Below are 19,269 nucleotides of genomic sequence, written 5' to 3' on the forward strand. Positions count from 1 at the left end.
TTTCCTCATACGTCTGATAATACAACCTCCTGGCTAATAGCAACCCTTTTGAATAAGTCCTGAAATTGCTTCAGGTCATCAGCTGGTGAAGGGTCATCAGGAATGAACGCCTCATCTGGCAAGGAAGAAGATTTGTCAGTTATGTCAGGTTGCTCGGTATATGGGTCATCAATAATCTGACCCTCTTCTGTTTTTGGATCCTCCATTGGGATAGGGAAAGCATGGGGATGAGGGGGAGGTATTGATCTCTGGGACAGGGTTGATGGTGACATTGACTGGTGCTGTGGGGGTGCCCAGGGAGGGTACGGGGACCATTGAGGTGGATAATGGAATGACAGGACCATTCAGGGTGCCACAGAGGATGATGAGAATACAGTGTCTGATGTCTTTCATAGGATGTGTGGGCTCTGGGTAGAGAGGCCTGATGAGATGAGAACACACTCCTGCGATTGTCGTCACAGTCACTATAATGTGAGAGTACTGGCAATCATGGCTGATGAGGAGAGTCACAAACTGATAATGGAGATCAAGATTGATGTCTCAAAGAGGAATCATAGGGAGATCTGTGTCTCAGTTCCAGATCTGGCACCAGAGCGTTGTAGTCTTGTGTGTGAGCAGAAGAACAATGATGTCTCAAAGCACTTGTGCTGGGGAACGCGGTGCCGGTGGTGATGGCACCGACTCTGGACATAGACTGTGAGGTTAGAGGTTGGCAGATTTAAAGACCTGGCCTTCGTCGGCACCAAAGTCTTAATCAGTGCCAGCGGTGCCGTGGTCTCGTCAGGTTGTCTGGCATCTGAGTTCTTTGGTGCCAGAGTAGTTGGTGCCACACTCTGATCAGACCAGGATTTCAGGTCCATCATCGACACGGCATGGGGTGCCCAATGCCAGAGGCACCCAGCCTGTCTCCCATGCTAACTTGTGGTGGAAGGGAGCAAGCTGGAGAAACTCTTCTTTTAGCCAAAGTCTTAGGTGAAGGAGCATTTGGGGTCATCTTCTCACTGGTGGCAGTCTCATGCTGTTTACTGCCATCTTTGTCTGACTGAGGCTCAAGCACTTTGCTAAACAGTTACATGCTTAGCCTCAGCTCTCTGTCCTTACGAGCTCTAGCTGTAATGCACACACTTCTGGGGGACATGTCTCTCTCCCAGGCAATGAATACAAGATCTGTGGCCATCTGAGGCAGGCATAGGGTCACCGCACTTTTCAAATTTTTTAAATCCGGAGGAGCCCAGCATTCTGCTCTTCATGTTCCTCTTTGTGTCTTTTTTCTTCTGGCATGGTGTTCAATGAGTTCAGTGGCTCTTATTTTCTGACTTCCTTTTCGATGACAATTGTTTTATCTCGTGTCTCTCCTTTTCCTTTGTTCTTGGGTTTTGGTGGTGTTTTTTTTTTTTAAACTAAAAATGGGTCTGAGGGCTGCAGCCAGCGAGGTTGGCAGTGCGCTGTGCCTCAGAAACTGCACCTCAACTATTTACAGCAATAAAAATGAAGAATTTTTTTTGTTACCTAACTATTACTAAGATAACAAGAACCAAACAACTTTTTACAAACTGATGAGAGTCAACTCCTATTTACAGAGATCTGAAGAGGAGGAGCAGTGTCGAGCTCCGTCTGCAATGGAACTGAGTGTAGTCAGGCCACATGTGTAATCTCCAAAGGCACAAAAAGAATGTGCTCCTCCCGTGCATATGTGGCCTGACTAGATACCACTAGAAAAGACTCCGATCTGCAGCACTGGGATGAGTCCAACATCAACAGGGGAACACTGACGGGGACATCACGCGAAGAAGAACAATACTTGGTACTTAATCTTAACTTTTTATCTGTAGAGCTCATAGCACTTAAATGTGAGTAAATATCTCCAGTGAGACATAGAAGATCACAGGTGATCCATGAAGGAAAGAAATTGTATAGGGGGGAAAGGACATTAGTCCAATGTACAAAGGACTGGAACATTTTGGTTAAATATATATTTTTATCCACAAGAAATTGTGCTCTCGTTTACCCTGAAAGGGCTCTGGGCTATATTAGGGACGTAACAGTGTAGTCGATTAACCGATAAGCACAAGCTTATTGTTTAATGCTTTAGATTACACATATTTCTCCCCGCAAGTAATTTTTTTTAGCAGGCTGGACAGCAGCCCAGCTCAGTCCTGGCTCAGGCAGGGTCCAGGACCCACCCCCACTGCAGCTCTGCGTTTAAAGTGTATTAGGAGCCAGGCGGGCAGGCAGCCCGGCTCATTTCCGGCTCGTGTCAGGTCTGGGAGCTCAGCGCCCCCTCAGACAGGGGCTGCTGCCACCACGCTTTGCAGCCTCTGTATCAGAGATAGCAAAGTGGGGCGACAGGCAGCCGGTCTGTGTGGGAAGCTGTTTTTAAACTGGCTTACATTGCAGATCAGCCTGCTGCCCCATGCTGCTACCTCTGTATAGTCCCCCACGGACTATAGAATAGTTGGTTAACCAATAAGAATTTATGAGGTTAATTGACTAGTCAATTAACTGATATTAAAATCCCTATGCCACATCTTCAACTTGGCTGTGTCCAGACTCCATGCCTCCGTCGACGGAGGCATGTAGATTAGCCAGCTCGGAAGAGGGAAATGAAGCCGCGATTAAAATAATCGCGGCTTCATTTAAATTTAAATGGCTGCCCCGATCTGCCGATCAGCTGTTTGTCGGCAGATCGGGAGAGTCTGGACGCGATGCCCCGACAAAGAAGCCTTTCTTCATCGACACAGGTAAGCCTCGTGAAACCAGGTTTACCTGTGTCGATGAAGAAAGGCTTCTTTGTCGGGGCATCGCGTCCAGACTCTCCCGATCTGCCGACAAACAGCTGATCGGCAGATCGGGGCAGCCATTTAAATTTAAATGAAGCCGCGATTATTTTAATCGCGGCTTCATTTCCCTCTTCCGAGCTGGCTAATCTACATGCCTCCGTCGACGGAGGCATGGAGTCTGGACACAGCCCTTGTGTTGGTTGGCAAAACTCCACTAGAGCTATGAAATCTTTAATTTGTTTAAATTACATCTGCCCTCTAAACTGACTGGACGGGTATCAAAACTGTCACAAACAAGAAGGGTCTGAAAGTTTATCCTGAAGGTAGGGGAGCTGGATTTTTACTCAGACTCTGCATTTTATAGAGATGAAACCTATTTAATATCAATTGCCAAATGAGAAAAATTCAGTTAAGGTGTGAACTCACAGTATACATCTGCAACCTCAACACCAAAATCAGAAAAGGACACACTTGATGCTCCTAACATTTCTAAAGATGGGGAGAATTTGTTTTTAATTCCTTGCTAGGTCTTCATTAAACATCCAAAAAAAGGGGGGGGGGGGAAGGGAAAAAAAGAAAGAAAAAGAACAACTGGTTTAAAAAAATTATTTGCCGATAACCTATAAATGACTTGCTGTGGTCATACAGCAAGTCAGTAAGAGATCTAGGAACAGAACCCAGCTTTCCAGACTATAAGTTCAACATCCCAGCCAAAGGAGCTTACTTGTACAGTTGATGTGATGCCTTGGCTCTCCAAAAATGACTGAATTTAGCTTGGTTTGATGCAAACGGTATGCTCTGGAGTAGTCAAAACCCAGAATATGAATCATTTTTGCAATGAATTAGAAATAAACGTTTCTGTTTGCCAGCTGGCAAAATGACAACAACTGACAGGAGAGAATGTAAATAAATGGCATCACACAGGAAGTTCGGGGGTTCATTCCTGCCTTTCCTTGTTAAATATAGACTATAGTTGGTTGTCATATGTTTTATTAGCTACAGAACTATTCTTATTCCCCTTGCCCTCCCACACCAACTGAGATTTAAATAGAACTTCTGATCTTTTTAGTAAACATGCCACAAAGCTTCCTGACAGAACAATCATCACCTTACACCAATGTGGCTAGAATTTTCTGCTTCTGCTCTTCAATAATATCACCACAGATGAAGACGTCTGGATGCATTTCCATCTGGCTTCCTCAATTAAAAAAATGGAAATGAAAAGTATACAATTAAAAAATTACTGTTAACTCCCTTTCCGTAATGTCTGTAAAAAGATTTTTGGCCTAGTAGGAAACTCCAGATGGGAAGTGTAATGTACATAATTTAATATGAGTAACAGGAGATCACAGAAACACATTTTTCTAGGTTGGCATGTAGAGGGTTGCTTCGCACTGTTTAATGCAAAACACAGGAATGAAATATTGCAAGATTTTTTTGCACAATTTAATGCCCTCTAACCTAATTTGGATAGGAGCAGACCTATAACCCACTGAAACTATAAACTGTCACTATCTGAGATGGTAATACAACTGGCTAACACTTACCAATAGGCCATACTCAGTTAGCTACTGATCTTTTTTCCCCTCCCTTTCACTGCCTCAGGATTTATACCACCAATTAAGACAATAATGAGTGCTCCAGGTTGACCTCCCAGGAGCAAGAATTAATTAAGCACAGTATTTCTTAGTAAAGAATGACAGTTTCCCAAACCATTTATGTAGCTGCTAGCTTTTCTGATATTATTGCTTCTCCATGCAAGATTGCCAGTTGCTAATGCCAAAATGCATCACAGTTCTTCATGTTTTCCAGTACGTTCAGCAGCACAGTATTGTGCTTGCTTGCTTGTGCTCCCTTGCCCCCTTATGTATTTCACATTCCATGCACATTGGTGACAAACTTGCTAGAAATACAAAATAGCTGATGGACGTAATATAGGGGCTTTTTTAGTGCCTATAATACAACTACAGAAGAAAAGCAAAATGAACAGGAGCTCCCATAACAAATTATTCTCTAACCCAGAAAACAGATTAAGTATAATAATGCAATGTTGGGCAGACCCCCAGTTTGCCTAGGCCAAGGAATGCAAATAAGGACGTTTAACTGCAATAGTATTTATAAAACCATTTTTACAAGATTACTGCTACTCATCTTTTCAAGTAATATCTCCACAGCAGTAATGGATAAAGGAAAAAGAATAAGCTGAAACAAGAACTTGAGTATGGGAGTTGGGAGGGGGATATCTCCACCCGCCTCTGAAAGAGGTTCTATTTAGTTTAGTGCAGTGTTTCTCAACCTTTTTTAAAGAAGTACCCCTTTAAAAAAATTATAAGTACCCCCAGTACCTACAGTTTTCAGACACACAAAAATTTTTTCTACCATTGCAACACATTTGTTTAAACAACTTAATCATACCCAAGTGGGCAATGAATTTTGTGGGTGTAAAAAGTACAAAAATAATAAAATGTAAAATTTTAGACAAAAATTCAGTTTTTGCCAAATTTTAATTGTGTTGACATTCCTCCTAGATTTCTCTCGAGTACCCCTAAGGGTACTTATACCACTGGTTGAGAAACACTGCTTATAATTGTATTTAACACGCAAGATCTAGGACAACTTTTTGGGCAGCTGGTTTTTTTTGGTAAACAACACTAGCTTCCCCAAGGAACTTTATAGCCTTGCAAACTGCTAAAATACCATTTAAATATTTATAATGTAGTTGAAATAATAAAGCCAATTAGAATGCAAATAATTACAAATACCTGTAAGTAGATGGAAGCTGCAGTTTCAATAAGGACAGCACAGTTATCTCCACCCCAGATTTCAATACTAATAAACAGTTAACTCTACATTAAGCTTTCTTTCTCAAGTCCTGACTGCCCTAGGGGTCTTTCCCTGGAACCCCTTCATCCCAGACTTCACCTCCCTCTCTAGAGGGTTGTTCCATCTCCTCTGTATTCAGGGTGTTGTTTAATGAGTGACACCTGCCCCAGTGAGTCAGCAAAGAATCTTGCAAGGTTCTAACACCTGCTAACAGAATGGGTAACAACAGGATCCTGTCACCCTCTGTCAATGCCCATCACACACTTAGAAACAATCGGCATTTCATAAACATGCTTCACTCTCTATCCAGCATAAGAGCTCCTAGTCTGGCTAATGATGAGTGGATATTTTAAAGAGCTTCCAGTCAGCCAGTGACTTAGACACACAAATTCACTGGGGTTTTTTCAGAGGGATTTGGTGACATACCAACAACATAAGCCTCTGTTCACTTTCAGATTCATGACTCCCAAGAAGCTTTCTGGGTCCCCGAGTGATGACTCTTTAGCACATATTCATTAGCTCTTTTAATTTGTTCCTCACAGTTTTGGTGCCTCCAAACAAATATGTTCCATTAGTATGAGAGTTGCCAACTTTCTAATTGCACAAAACCAAACACCCTGGCCTCATCCCTTCCCCAAGGCTCTACCCATGTCCTGCCACTTCTCCAAGGCCCTGCCTCTACACACGCCCCATCCCCTTTCCTGCTGTCACTCACTCTCCCTTCCCCTCACTCACTTCTACTGAGCTGGGGCAGGAGGCTGGAGTGTCTGGGGGTGCAGGTGTCGGGGTAGAGTCACAAAAGAGGGATTATAGGAGTGGGAGGTGGATGAGGGGAGATGGAGGTATGGGCTCTAGAGGGGCCCTAGGGATGAGGGGTTTGGAGTGCAGGAAGGGGTTCCAGGTTGGGGCTGAGGGGTTGAGGGATGGCAGGGGACTGGGGACAGGGGTTGGGGCACAGGCTTTGAGAGAGAGTTAGGGTGTGGGAGGGGGTTCCAACCTGGGGCATGGTGTTAGGGTGTGAGTGAGGGTTCAAACTCCAGCAGAGTGGCACCCACCTCAGATGGCTTCTGGTTGTCAGCACACCGGGGCTAAGACAGACTCCCTGCTCGCCATGACTTAGCACGGGTCCCACAAGCCACCGACATGTCTGGCTCCTAAGTGCATTTGGTGCACTACCGCTGTGATGCCTGGCCAGTGGGAGTTGTGAAGCCAATGCCCAGGGCAGGGGCATTGTGCAGAGCTTCACTGGGCAACCTTGCATCTTGGGCCGCAGGGTCATACATGCCAGCCACTTCTGAAAGCTGCACGGAGCCAGGGCAGGGAGCCTGCCTTACCCTGTTGCTCTGCTGACTAGAGATGTGAAAAGTTAACTAGAAAGCATCACCCTTCCGGTTAAGCAGTGTGGGTTGTAGAAGCTGGGGATGGGAGACGGGGGTGGATCACTTGATGATTACCTGTTGTGCTCATTCCCTCTGTAGCACCGGGCCACTGTTAGAAGACAGGATACTGGGCTAGACTGACCTTTGGTCTGACCCAGTACGGCTGCTCTTCTGTTCTTATATAATGAATAAAGGAGAGGCAATGGGCTGACTCTCTTTGATCCAAGGGCTGGATTATTTTAGAAGTGCTACAACCCTGTGTTTACAAGAAATGGTGCAGGGGGCCAGTCTCCATTTAACAACACTGTGTCTCTGTAAATTTCGCTACTGAAGGCTTGAAATGAAAACATGTACATACTAAACTGCAACCTATTCAAGCAGTCATTTTCTGTATTGCCTTTGCTTATATTCCAGATAATATTCACAGTGGCAGCTGAGACTGGCGGGGAAGTTCCTGGCATTCCACCCTAGGACTAGTTGGGCCTCAGTGCTGGAATGCGTTCCCTTAGAGGTTTATCCGCATCTCATTCAAGTGTCACAATGGAATAAAACAGATGCAACTTATAAAGCAAGTCATGGGACTGAAGCTATACCAAATTCATATGTCCTGTATTGTGCCTCTTGAATGAGACGCGGATAAACCTCTAAGGGAACGCATTCCAGCACTGAGGCTCAACTAGTCCTAGGGTGGAATGGGACGAAATAGCAATATATTCAGGGAGAAGTTACAGGACTGAGCATCCAGAGACTTGGACTGTGCTACAAGTTTTGCAGCAGAGTGCACATGCATGCGCGCGCGCGCACACACACACACACACACACAACCGTGCACCACTGAGAATTAGGATACAGTCTTTAATATCATGATCATATGCTATTTCTCAAACAATAAAACAGATTAAGCACGTGGTTTCTGTACTCTTGTAAAAAAAGTCATTTTAAAATGAGCAACAAGCTTCCCCAGAGCTCTTCTTTTACTGCATTTCTTGTTTAAAAGTGACTTATAGCAGGATCTGTATGTGCTGCTCTCTGTGGCTAGATCTACACTATAGAGTTTTTGCGCAAAAACTCACAGAGCGTCCACACCTCAAGTGCGTTTTTGCGCAAGTAAAAGGAAAGAACAGAGGGGTTTTTCCAGCGTAGGTATTCTTCCTTCTACAAGGAATAACTCGTTTTTGTGCAAGAGCTCTTGCACAAAAAGGTGTGTGTGGACAGAGAACGGGGGTTTTGAGCAAAAAGAAGCAAAAAGAGAAAAAAACACAGGTGTCCTGGTGGCCATTCTGTAAATTGCAATCAGAGTTTCCTTTCCAGAGAGCATGCATGAAGTCTGGATGCTCTCTTGCACAAAAGTGCATCACTTTTTCGATGCACTTTTGCAGCGTGGACACACTTTTGCACAGGAAGTTTTTGCAGAAGATCTATTCCACAAAAAGCTTCTTGCGCAAGAAGCCAGTAGCATAGACATAGCCTGTATATTATGCGGGCCACATTCACACACTACCTGTACTGAGGATGTCACACGGGTCACAGCTGAAATTAGTCCACGGGCCAAGCACTACTGGTTTAGAATAAACAGAAGACCATACCGTGTGGCACAGAATATTTTGCCCTAAACTGTGACTTAAAGCCCAGATCCTATGAGGATATAGGGTTGTGTTTTATTTGAGAAACAGTAAGTTATCATGTAACCAAAGATTAGACAAACATGAGAGTGAGAAACAAACCTGTAGGTTAAATCTTTGACACTTCCTAAGTTCTGAGTGGATATCCATCCAACTGTACTTTCTTCTAACGTTTTAAGATTATAAATAGTAACCTTTATAGAACAAAGAGTGAAAGAATCCACCATTAAAATTAACTCAGATACCAACTCTCCTAAAATTAGGTACCACTGAGTTTTTGCTACAATGCAAGACTGATGTTTCACCAGCTGCTTAGAATAAACACACCACACATGGGATGGCCCACACCAGAAATGAGATGGCACTCCTATTGCATAAGCAGAAAAACAAAACACCCCTTTAGAAAATCTCCTCAAAAGAACATTTCATTTGGGATTAGAAAGAGCTTCTGTTCCCATCAGCCATTCAGTCGATGGGCACCAAGAACAGCACAAGGTCACATTCTTGGGCAAATCAGAATATTTCTGCACACTAGGGAGTGGACACTGTTCACAAAATAGTAATAAGTCACAAATAAGTCACAAATTACCAATGAGAACAGGAGCAAGGGATGGGTGTATTTTTCAAAATACACATAATTAAATAATAAATAGCATCTGTATAAGCCTAACACATATGTTAGCAGAATTAGGCAACACATAATTCTATATTTTTGTGCATTTAGAAGACCCTCAATAATTTATCTGATTACTCGAATGTCAAAAATGTTCCAATCAGACAGTCACTAATTAGGCACATTTAAGCCATGATTCAAAAATACAGTAACGATGCAGTGGACCAGTCTTCCCAGCCCTCTCATCGACATCCATCCTCAGTACTCACCCAGAATACAACTTGTCTCCCTATAAAGTGCCCTTCATATGCACTCGACAGTATGCCCCACCAGATCATCAGATATAAGCCTTTTATTGGCTGAATATTCTTCATTGTGAACTATTTTCTATTCAGTTTTGAGTTACATCATTTTAACTTTAAAACTGTCTGAGATGTAATTCATTATTTATTTGTATTTGATTCTACATGTTGTTGCCTACACAGCAAGTAGAAAAGTGAGGTACAAACACAGCCATTGCATAGGATAGTATTAAAATAAACTGAAGCTAGCTTTGTAACATGTTCTCAACAAACTCATCATTCACACTAAACCACCGTCAAAAACCAAAAATGCATCTCATCGAGATTTCTGAGTTAAGCAATCCCTCTTTTCCTTACTAACTGAGATATCTCGCATCATATTAAAGAGACTGAAAAACGGCATTTTTGTCCATTGTGCCACAGCTTTGGAATTATGCACAGGAATTTATTTACATTTAGCTCAAATGACCATTCTGGCTAGCAGCTATAATTAAAATGCCATACACTGCCCTTGAGCTACGCCACAACTCCCTGTTGACTTCAATGGGAGTTGAGTGGGTGGAACAAAAGCAGTGTGTATTCCACAGTGAGGAGAGGTAACACAATCCTAGTCTGAATGTAACACACTGGAACTCATATTAAGTAAAAAATAACAAATTAATTCAAAATTGCCTGGAATCAACTACATACAAATTGTGTTAAAAGAAGTCTTGGAAGGAAATGTATAATGGACTGAACTACAGTTCACTTGCTTCTGCCATCCATATGACTTCACAGACTATACTCGCACACAAACATATTATTTACATACTTCCCCCTCTCTTGAAGTTGATGCAAATTATGCATACCCTACTGAACTGGAGTGAGCTTCAGTTCTCTCATTCATCTGTAAACAAACCACAATAGTTACTGACAGGTGACAGATGAGCAGAAGAGGCCAAATATAGTTCTCAGTGACAAGCACAGCACAGAGCAAAGATTGCTGAAAACTGTTGAATACAGATCCCTGTGTAAGGAAAAATAACTTTATAAGGAGCTCTGAAATGTGACATTTCATCTTTTACAGCTCTGTATATTTTTACAAGTATAACAGTAAGCAGGACCTGTGGGAGATGCAGAATGGATGGTTTGAGACTGACAATAATGATTAGCTAATAATATTTAGTTCTTGGATAGCTCTTATAGATTTGCAATAGGCTACAGACCCCGATAGAACTTAAAAAACAACGAATGGTCCTGCAGCACCCACTTCTTCAGATGAATGACCCAAGGTTGCCAATCCAAGGTTGCTCCATTCATCTGAAGAAGTGGTTTGTGCCCACGAAAGCTCATGATACCATCTACATTTTTTGTTAGTCTCTAAGGTGCTGCACGACCATTAGTTGGTTTTTAAACTTTTTTCAGTTACAGACTAACATGGATACTACCCTTCTGCGACTTTTAAAGATCCTGATAGGTTAGCAAAGACTAAGGACCTGAACCTGTCTTCCTTAATCAGGCAAACCTCCCTCTGACTTCACTGGGAGTTTGTCCACTATGGAGTGCAGGATTCGGTCCAAAAAGTTATCTGATAACTCTGCAGTGCTAGCTTGTGTAAAATGAGCTGGTAGCCGCCAATTCCAGTTCCTAATGGCCAGTAGAGCCTAATGCCAACAAGTAACTGGAATAGTATTGGTTATGTAGGGTAACTGGGGATTGTCTATATACAGTGAAATCTTTCCTAACCAGCTCTCTGTTAACCAGAAAACTTTGTTAACCGGCATTGCCCTCAGCCACAATACTGTCACATCTTCAGGCGCACAGGCCTGGCTTGATTTACCATGATTGGCTTAACAATTTTTTATTTAAGAAGTACTAATTGTCTTTCACTCAAAATAGAAATGTGCGACCAACTGTCTCACACTACAAAACTACTAATATTAAAAACTTGAATTTTACTACTATTGTCCATTGGTTTTTCCTAGGTTGATTGGATCCTCAGATAACTGGAATATTTAGATAACCGGAATGCCCTAATCCGCTGGATAACACAGGTTTTACTGTATTTTATATAGCACTGTGGGCACTTCCAGAAACAAATGATTATAATTAATAATAAATAACCACCCCCATGATTAGAGAGCTCTTTTAGTGCAGGCTGAGGCAAACCGGCAAGACAAAGTAGAGAAGTGGCATTGCTGCTGCATGTACTGTATTGCTCTGCGGAGAGAATGGCATTCTTTGAGGTCTGTCTATTGTCAAGATGTGTACACAGGTGTAGCTACACTACTGCAAACTGCTAGTGAAGCTGAGCAGCACATCTGTAAACCAAGGTTTGTTCCAGTGCTCTTTACCCCTCAGTACCTTATGATAATAATCCATAGCTTCCTAGGTGTGGGAACTCCCTGCTGTCATCTCACACAGCAGATTTTCAACTGCCAGCCCCACGTTCCAAGGGGGTTTGCTGCTGCCCTGCATGCCAGGAGCTCCGTTGTCAGTCCCACATGCTGAGGTTCCAGTTAGAGTCCTGCTTGTAGGGCAGCAGCTGAGAATCCAGTGTCAGGGGTCCTGGCTGCTGGACCTGCAGGCTGGGACTTTGCTCTCGGCCTCAGCTGGGGATGGGGTTGCACAGGGGTAAGAGGGCTCAGCACCCCCGCTTTTAAAAATGTTCCCATGTCACTGCATAGCAATGGAAAATAAAATTCACATTCAGCTGTATGACATTTTAATTTTTACTTTTACTGCCCCTTGTGTTTGTAAATGACGTTTTCATAGACAAACACAATTCATGATAATACTGAATGAGAATATACTATCATACAGAACCTTTATATTTCATGATGCTTCTTCAACTTTCATTTGTTTATTTGCTTTTAATGCAGAAATTTTATTTGAAAATATTCCCTCCATCCTTCAGAAACAGCAAAAAACAAAAACAAAAAAACCCCTAATACTTTGAGAATTTGCAGAAATCAACCTGCTACCTTTTTAAAAGATTACCATGTTCCATTTTCTATTACAGGCAGTCCCCGACTTACGCGGATCCCACTTATGTCGGATCCGCACTTACGAACGGGGCTTTTCTCGCCCCGGAGCTCACGGACGGCGGGTCGCCACCCGTGTCCTCCGGGGCAAGAAAAGCTTCTCCCGGTCTCCCTGGTCTGCTGGGGGGGGTCCAGCAAAGCCACTGGACCCCCCCCCCAGCAGACCAGGGACACCAGAGCAAAGTCTCCCTGGTCTGCTGGGGGGGGAAGGGGCGCAGCTAGTGCGCCCCCGTCCCCCCAGCAGACCAGGCTTTTGTTGCGGGACGCCTCGGGTAGAGCAGCTGGGGTGCTGCCGGGTTGGTCCTGTGGGAACCTACCGGGCAGCGCCCCAGCTGTTCTGTCCCAGGCTCCAGATTAAGCAGCTGTTGAAACTGATCAGGCTGATTCCAGGAAGCTGGGGGCAGAGCAACTCTGCCTAGGGCTTCCTGTAGTCAGCCGCTGATCAGTTTCAGCAGCAGCTGAATCTGGAGCCAGTTCCCACTTACATACAAATTCAAATTAAGAACAAACCTATAGTCCCTATCTTGTACGTAACCCGGGGACTGCCTGTAGTGTAAACAAGAATCTGGGCCAATTCGATTTAAAAGGAAAAAAGAATAGTCACTTACTAAAAAAGGCCTCTGTCATTAAGGACATTGCCCTACAAAAGGGAATACTCTATTAGACAGCATAATGAATTTGTATGCACTACAGGAGGATTAAGAACTGCTACTTAGGAAGAAATTACAGGACTGCAGCTCCAGAGACTAGGACTGTGCTATAAACTTTGGGGCAGGCTACCCTCAAAAATAGAACACTGCACCCTTCAGCATATGTATTAGGTTATTTTTCTATTCAGGTTTTTTTTATTTAGCTGGGGCTCCTCATGAATCAGCAACTTGGAACAAAGCAAGAACTGTTTAATTTTCTCCATATTTTTTTTTCTTTTTCTCCTGGTCCCATGGATATTTCTTGTCTTTATGGTCCTCTGAAATTGCGGTCTTGTTTCATTGGTATATATTTATGCCTGTTTGCTGCAATCTGAAAGTCTGACCTCTTTGTAATAAAACTACTCTTTTGGATATACAGAGGAAGCAAAACAAGTGGGCATAATATTTCCATAGCCAAAGTTCACTGGAATTTATTGGTATATCTACTTTTTAATTTGCTGATCCCCACAATGTGTGATGTTTTATATAAAAATTCTAACAATAATGAAGATACTTTTCTTTTGAGATAAGAGCTGACTTGGGAGATACTCAGAGAAACAGATTTATTTACATTTTATTCACGAACATAAACAATAGATAGACAGGCACTTTCATGTTACAAACAAATTTGCTGGCATGTAGTACAAAAATACGACTCCTTTATACACTTTCCTGTCTACTCTTTTTCTCCCCCTTAAATTGCTCTCAGCAACTTTTGCTACCCACCGAACTTGTGCCAGAAATCCTCACAGTGTATTGCCAGCAAAGGAATGTCGCCTTTTAAATGCTTAGAACAAGGGACAAGGCTCTAACAGACAGCAGAATCTGCCAGAGCACCAGTTTCTCCTCTTCATCCACACAATGTTGACATTGTTTGGGAAAGCAGCTCACTATACTCAATCCCCCTTTTCTGCAGATCTTGCTACAATGAAGAGTGAAGTCAGCACCAAAGAGAGAAGCTTTCAGTAAGAGCCTTAGAATAACTTGCCCCAGCTGGGTGGATCAGACTTGCTCATTTTGCAAGGAATTTCTTAGCGTGCTTTCTAGCAACACTCTGAGACTAGTGCAAATTTCTTTTAATAATATCCTGTAATTTGAAGGTCATGAAATACATCAGTAATTTCCAAAGGATACATCAGAAATACCGTGTAGTTTACCTAATTGATAACTTAAACATGGAACACGAATGCTGCACATGTAACGATGTGGTTCTGTGTTTGTATTATTTTCTACATAAAAAAATTAGATCTGATATTTGCTTTTCAGTTCACTTGAGGATCTAATATAAGAAGAGATAGACAAGACACCGTGCATATGTCACAGTTCTGTCTCTTGCAGTGGACTACCTAGAAATAAGAGTCAAGAGTTTGGGTACCAAACCTCAAACAACTATTAGAGGCCTGCTTTTCAGAAAAGTGCTCAGAAAACCTTCTGAAAACAAACTGAGTCTCAAGCAGAGAACTAAAAAATGTGAGGCATCCCAAATCACTGCTATTTAGGAAAATCTTGGGCAAACACTGGGGTTAGAAAAAAGGGAAGATTTATTATTTTTTATAATATGCTTACATCAGGGTGGGGAATCTATAGGCCCTGGGCTGGATTGTTACTCAATTTGTAGGCAGAAGCTACGAACGCTGGCTCACCCCACTCTGAGGGGAAGCTCAGAGATTCTGCACACACACACACCCCAGGGCTGGAGGTGCAAGCACTGGCTTGCCCCACTGCGGGTGGGAAGTCCCCAAGCCTTGGCAAGCACTGTGGCCTGCAATTCCTTTTTCTTGTGAGTCAACGGCCTGTGACAGAAAAAAGTTTCCCTAACCCCGGTTTACATTATATTTTATGAACAGAGATTATGACTCACTCCATGGCCTAAAGAGCTTAAAATTTACAGACCAACCATTCAAGGGAGGGAAGGTGTGAGGATTAGGGAGGAGAAGAAAGGATTGCTTGAAAAGGCTGGATAAAAAGGGATGAAGAGAGAAAGCTCCATAGAGGAGGATCACAGATTATTTCCTGTCTTAGAAAGCAGCATGATGAAAGTTGAATCTGAAGGGGAGAGAGAAGGGCCAGGGAGGGAGAGAAATAGAAGACAGAGCAAGAGGGGAAGTTAATCAAGATGAAAGATGAGTGGTATATTGACAAGGAAGACAAGGAGGGTTGAAGGTGGAGTCTGGTGAAGAAATAAGAGTACTTAGTGAGTATCAGTATGGTAAAGAGTCAAATGTGACACTATGGTAGCCACCCTGGGAAAAAGAAAAGAGAGTGGAGTTTGTTGTGGAGATCAAAAAAGGAAAAGGGACTAAGAAGCCAGTTTTCAAGAGACTATGTCTGAGCTGGCAGATAGACTAGTAAGAAGCATTAAAACAAGGACAGAAGGGTAGGAGAGGTAAATTTGGGAACCATTCCTAGGAAGACGGTAATTGAAACCATGGGAGGAGATAAGATGATCTAGAGATGAGGGAAGAGGAGAGCACCAAGACTGGAACTTTGGGTGACAACAGATGGGAGAGGCAGAGACATGAGGAGCCATTTAAGCAGACCCTGAACAAGAAGCCAGAAAGATAGGAGGAAGATGGCAAAGTGATCAACAGTGTGAAAGGCAGTAAATAAATCAAGTTGTCATAGACCAAAAATGACCCCATGTTGGTAAAAGATCATAAATGACCTTTGTGGTGGCAGCAACAATGGAGTAGAGAGTGAAGAGCCAAATAAGAGGAGAACAAGGGGAAAACAAGAAGAAAGGAAGTCAAAGGAGCATTAGCAGCATGCTCTACTATTTTAGAGACAAAAATCACAGGGAAGAAAGGGGAAAGAAACATGGCTAGACAGGCATGGGGAAACTTGGGGAATGTTTTAACAAGATGGGGAAACAGGAATATCTTGTACTTGAAGGCAGAAGGAAATGAGCCAGAGGAGAAAGAAAGGACAAAGATAAGAGCAAAGAAGGCAGGGATGGTAGGAGGTGAAAAGGCATAAGATGAAGAGAAGAAATTGAAGGGGAGCATCAGAGAGGAGAAGAGACTCAGCCAGAAGCAAGTGAACGATAGGAAGCTGGGCATAGGCAGAAGGAAAATGGGGAAGGAAAAGGAGAGTTCCTACTGGATTAGGATGCTTTTTTATTTTGCAAAGAAGCTGGCTATCTCCTGAGTGAAGGAGGATGCAGAGGACAATGAGGTTATAGGAAGGATTTATAGAGTGAACTGAAGGTGGAGAAGAACTGGCTGTAACTAGAAGCCTAAAAGTGCTTAGAATGAGAAAGTAAAGCAGATGAGGCAGAAAGGAGGGAATAGGCAGATTTTTCTAGACATGCCCAGATGTCCTAGAGCAGGAATAGAAGGAATGAATGCAAGGGGTGAGCACAGGTTCAGGAATGGAAGAATGGACAGAGCAGTACAAAAGGGGAGTGAAGAGGAGAAGGAAAAATGTTTGGAAACAGGAAAGATTTCTTCTCAGTCTAGAAGTCTCAAAGGATGGCAGTAGGGTTCTAGGAACTTTTGACTATATCAGTACTCTGCCTTTACAAACTGACTGCCTGTTGTCAAAGTAAGGGGATATTTTTGTGTTGACCAGAAAGCTTATCAGGCAATCTCTAATCATTGAATACTGCGCACATCCTTAGTTCTCCAACCCTAAGTACTGACAGCTGCAAACTACATCAGAATCTTGCTAATTCTGAGACAAGCATTATTGTCTCTATATATTTATCTTAGAATTACTTTTTACAGCCGCTATCCATATGGTATCTAAGTGCAGAATTACCAGTTTCGCAAATGAGCATGTAAAAATGCATTATAAAATAGACTGTGTCATTTATTTTGACAAGTGTGGTTTTATTTTAATGATGTATGATAATGCTTTGAAGTATTCCAGTAAAAGCCATACAGTATTGTGACAGAATATTCCTGTCTGGTCACACTCTCCACACTACTGTAATATTTTTTGTACAAGACGTGTTTAAAATCTTCATAATTTGATGATCAATAATACAGCAAAAAGCACATAGCAGCATCATATGCGAAGTTATAAGTGTACATTGAAATTAGTAGTTTTTTCTGAAAAGTCTGGAGAGTGGACAAACCAGTTCCTTCAGAAGATGACGCCTCAAGCAGGTATAAGCAAGGTACCTGCAGCTAAGTGGATGTAATTTGGCAGAAAGGGGGTGGGGAGGAAATAATCTACACCTTGGCAGAGAAACAGTATGGAGAAACTTCACGCAGGCGAAGTCTACACAGGCACTTTACAGCGCTGTAACTTTCTGGCTTAGGAATGTGAAAAACACACACACACACATACACACGTACACACATACACACACTCCTGAGTGCAGCAAGTCACAAGTGCAGTAACGCACCAGTGTAAAACAGGCTACAATACTGGGAGTCATGCTCCCAGTGCAGTTGGTTACTCTCCTTGTGAAGGTGGTTTACATAGAGCCCTGGGAGATCTCTCTTCCAGTGCTAGTGCCTTGGCCACTTTCAGTTTAAAGTGAAGTTGAAAGTGTAGACAAAGCCCCAGACTGCCTGTCACTGATCTTCCAGCTGGAAATGTTTCTCAAACTGGGAACAGGACTATAATGAAGGGGCAGAAACCCCAAGGCTCCCCTCTCCCTCTCTCCTTACCCACTGCATTCACTGCACTGGAAGAGATAAGGGGGCAACCATTAGACTTTGAGTCCTGACCGAAAAAGTCTGGTCAGTAAAACTACTTAAAATTATGAGGTGAGGAAACTTTGCTTTGAATCTAATATAGTTTGTTAGGTGATACACTAATTGTTTTACCTTCATTTCTCTTGTATCCTGTTCTGACATTTCATCTCATACTTGTACTCATTTAAAATCTTTCTTTACATTTAATAAACTTGTTTTACTGCTTTATCTAATCCAGTGTATTTAAACTGAAGTGGCTGAGTACCTCCATGCAGGGTAGCAAGTTATGTGCATACTATTCCCTTAAAGGAATAACCAACTCAGTACAGGTGGTGTGCCCAGGAGGGGGTTGAGAAGTACAAGTTTCTTTGGTAGAAATCTGGGACTGGGAATGTGTTGTGGACACGCTATGGTAATCTTTAAGGCTGATAAGAGCTAAGATGTGGCTGGCTGGCTGCAGCATACATGCCCTGCATACACACAGAGCTGGGAGAAAATAATATTCTGGAGGGTGTTTGGGTGCAGTTCAGGTTATAGGCAATAACTGAAAAACCTTGTAAAGACAGGTTACAGGGCAGGAGTGACACAGTCACTTACTGGTCTAGACTGTACGTCATAAGTACACCTTAACATATTTTTCAAAAGTAATGAAGCCTTAGAAACATGCAACCTCTCACTTTTCATTCTGCCATTATATTCTTGCTGAACAAGGGAGAGGCTACCATCATTTTTGTGTGCACCTCAGGAAAAGATGATTTGCAATTAAGTGAAGTTTTTACCGTACTTTTTCAAAGAGAAAGGGAAATTTCAGCAGCAGTACAACCACCATAGCACTGCAGTATTTGAGAACATGGCCAGGAAACACAAGCAAAAAATCAACACTGGAGGGAGAATTTAAAACACTGATGATCTTATATGCTAACTTTCAAATACCTATTCATGGTACATTTATGGAGCAAAAATAGCAGGTTGAGATCCCGCAACTTCTTTCCCAAAGGAGTGAAAGCACCACTGAAATCATAACCACAGCAGTGCAAACAGCAGTGGAGAGAGGGCCTATGTAGGGGTGGCAAAACCACTACAAGCTAGAAGATATAGGACTGGGGCCTAAATGTGGAGGGGCTTGTCTACACTATACGGAAGATCAATGCTGCCGCAATCGTATTAGCAGGCCTAGTGAAGACATACTCATTTGAACTGAGAGTGTGCTCCCATCGGCGCTAGTAGCCCTGCTCCTCACAAGGAGTAAGGGAAGTCGATGGGAGCGTATGGAAGTCTGTGTGGACAGCGTGAAAACACAATGTAAGATAAGCTGCGTATCTTAAGTCAACTTGCACCTTTAGCGCAGACCAGGGCTAGGTGACTAATAAAACCGGAAGAAATTCCAATATT

At 42.8% G+C, this 19,269-nt stretch overlaps 1 protein-coding gene across 7 annotated transcripts in view; it reads right to left on the reverse strand.

The window, feature by feature from the left end:
• Positions 1-19,269, reverse strand: part of RARB (retinoic acid receptor beta) — a 543,189-nt gene that overhangs the window by 87,272 nt on the left and 436,648 nt on the right. Inside the window, exon 1 of one of the 7 annotated variants that reach the window (XM_075922034.2) lies at positions 5,543-5,691. The exons of the other annotated variants lie outside the window; for them this stretch is intronic. The gene's annotated coding sequence lies outside the window, so the exon portion shown is untranslated. Of the gene's footprint in view, positions 1-5,542; positions 5,692-19,269 lie in introns of those variants that run through there. 7 annotated transcript variants of the gene reach the window in all.

The sequence above is a fragment of the Pelodiscus sinensis genome, chromosome 2 (genome assembly GCF_052426305.1).
Source record: "Pelodiscus sinensis isolate ZL-2025 chromosome 2, ASM5242630v1, whole genome shotgun sequence".
Taxonomy (NCBI): domain Eukaryota; kingdom Metazoa; phylum Chordata; order Testudines; family Trionychidae; genus Pelodiscus; species Pelodiscus sinensis.